This window comes from Hevea brasiliensis, chromosome 8, assembly GCF_030052815.1.
Source record: "Hevea brasiliensis isolate MT/VB/25A 57/8 chromosome 8, ASM3005281v1, whole genome shotgun sequence".
Taxonomy (NCBI): Eukaryota; Viridiplantae; Streptophyta; class Magnoliopsida; order Malpighiales; family Euphorbiaceae; genus Hevea; species Hevea brasiliensis.
In genome coordinates, this window is record NC_079500.1 from 58,222,634 (window position 1) to 58,225,618 (window position 2,985).

Consider the following 2,985-nt stretch of genomic DNA (forward strand, 5'->3'; position numbering starts at 1 on the left):
TTTTAGCAAGCTCCAATAAGAGGTAAATGCTTATTTTCTTCCCTTGCTTAACTAAAGTTTGTGTTGAGGTTATGGGGAGTATTTTGGTTGAAAATTTTGAAAGAAATTATTGAGTTTGCAATCTGCCCATTTTAGGCAGCCATGGAAGGTGAGCTTGCTTGATTTTTTCTTACATTAAATTGGTGGGAATTGATGGGAATTAGTGTTGGTTGAGTTAATTTGAAGTGCTAGAAATTTAATCCTCCTGTATGTGTGATTGAACAATTGAATTTAGGATTTTGGAAGTAATTGTGAAAGCCTTGGCAAGCTGCCATTTTTGGCAGCCTTTAAGAGCATGGATTAGTGTTTGATCTTATAAAATTAATTGATGAATTCTGTTAGTGATGGTTTGAGGGTAGTGTATATGAAGTGATAGTGGAAGTGTATGTAACAAATTAAGTGATTACATGAATATATATTGTGTTGAATGTAAGTTTGAGAATTAAAGTTGTAATGTGTGTATTGAGAATTGTTATATTTTGGCCAAAGTGACCAAAATGTGATGTGATGAATGGTCATGGTATGATACCAATTCAGAATTGGGTTTGAGAAACGAACTTATAGTAAGGTGAATGTGTATTTGGTTGGTGTTTGAGCAATGTGTTTAAGGGCAGTATATAATTGAGCTTCTAACCCCAATTGCGTGAACCCAATTGGTATGAGGCCAATTCGAAGCAAACCTAGACATAAAATAGGCCAACTTTCATGTAGAAGTGTTGCCCAAATTCTGCCTAGAAGTGACCTAAAATTATGACCTAATCCAGAATTGAAACTTTGAGAACCCTGAAATTGACCATATGAATAGTAGTTATTAAAATGACCATAACTCACTCAAAACTAGTCCAAATGACTTGAAATTTATACCGTTGGAAAACTTAGAAATAGGACTACAACTTTGGTGAAGACCACTAAGCCCAGAAATGCATTAAGCAAGTCAAATTGATTGTCCAGGTTGGGTTACAAAACTGGCCAAATTGACTTTGACCTAAAAATGACCTAAACTTTGCAATATAAGTACAACTTGACCAGCAATAGTAAAATGACCCTAACTTGGTCCATAAAACTCCAAATGACATGAAATTAGTGCTAAAATTTCAATGAGACATAGATATACAATATTGGTAATTTGACCAAAACCCAGAAATCAAGGGAACTAGGTCAATTAACTTGATTAACTTGGCACACTAAATCTAGAATTAGCACATTTGACCATAAAATCAAGAAAATTCAAATAAGCATATCTCCCACCAGAAGTGTCCAATTTAAATGAGCCATACCAATTTGGAAAGCTAAGAAAGAGACCTAAAACTTTGTTTTAGGCAACTTCCTCAAATTGTAAATTTATAAAACTAGAATTTAAGGTCAAAGCTACTAACCTAAATAGAAGTATGTTAAAATAGGACATTTGAATTCAAGCTAATTGTGTGACCATAAATAATTCTATAAATTTTGAAAAATTGCAATAAAATTCTAAATGACTATAAAACATAGGGCAAAAAATGCTATGAAGAATGCTAAGCCGAAATGTTACTACAAGCTATCAATAAATTAGTCAAATTCAGTATCGAATCTGCCTATTAAGGAAACCAAAGTTCTGATTTGACCTAGTTATGGTTAATTGACCATAACTTGAGTTATATAACTCCAAATGGAATGATTCAAAAAGGGAATTAAAGAAGACACAATAAGAAATAATTTGATGAAGAGAATTTTGCCAAATTCCCACTGTACCTTAGTCTAATAGAATAGTTAACATTGGGCATGAAATAAATTATTGGATTAATTATGAGATATGATACTAAAACATTGCAAATTTTGTGTTTTAGTTGAAAAAGGAGACTGGAAAGGGATCTTCGAAGGAAAAACAAGAATTGAAGTAAATAAGAGGTTTGTGTACAACTAGTTTTTAACTGATTTTGTTCTGAATATTTCATATGATTAAATGACGTTATTTTCCTTATGTATTATGTTTATCAAGTATTGGATTTAATTCAATGATTATTGAAATTGTTATAGTATGCATGAACTTAGCTTTGTGAAATGGTATTTCAACAATTATTGAGCATTGTTGTGGATTGAATAAATTAGTTTTGGAAAAATTGTGATAAAATATGTTTTAAATTGTGATGAGCATAAAAATTATTGGATATTGGAATTGATTTTGAATTGAATTGTATTGTGATTTACGCTCACAAGAAAGACAAAGAGATTTATGATATTGTTTTATATCTCACAATAGATGCTTGACTAGGTTATTACCCATCTCTCTCATTTGTTGAAGAGACAATAGAGTTAGCTTTGTTTTGATTACCATGGTACATGTACAGGCTTAAATTCTCCTCTTATTAGAGGTTAGATCTAAGTTTTTCATGGCCCTTTTGGAAGATTCATTATTTTGGTGTTTACTGTGCACGATGATTTAACCTCCCCGACCATAGGGAGTTAGAATCCCGATTCGACCTCCCCGATCATAGGGAGTTAGAATCACCCCGGAGATGGCCCTTTCGGATTAGTCTTACATAGTTAGTGAGATAAAGAATGATTTTTGAATAGTAAAGAATTTCGATTTCAAATAGAATTTATGCATAATTGATTTTATTAGAATTAATCTTTATTTCCATAATTGCTGGAATTACTTTTAATGTCCAGTTGTGATTTGATAAATTGAATTTCTTGCTCAAAGTCATTTTAACAAATGATTTATATTATTGGCAATGAAGATTTTCACTTTTGGAATTATGTTGAATTTCGAGACTTTCAAATAAATTATTATAATTTTATCAATGTATATTGTACTATATTTTAAATTGTAGTTGTGCACCACTAAGTTCACCACTCTGCGATAGCTTTGTATGTTGTCGCAGGTGAAATTAAGGGTAGAGCAACTGAGTGAGAATTCCTGTAGTTGCGCCTTGAAGACACATTCAAATCAGCTCCAGCTATATC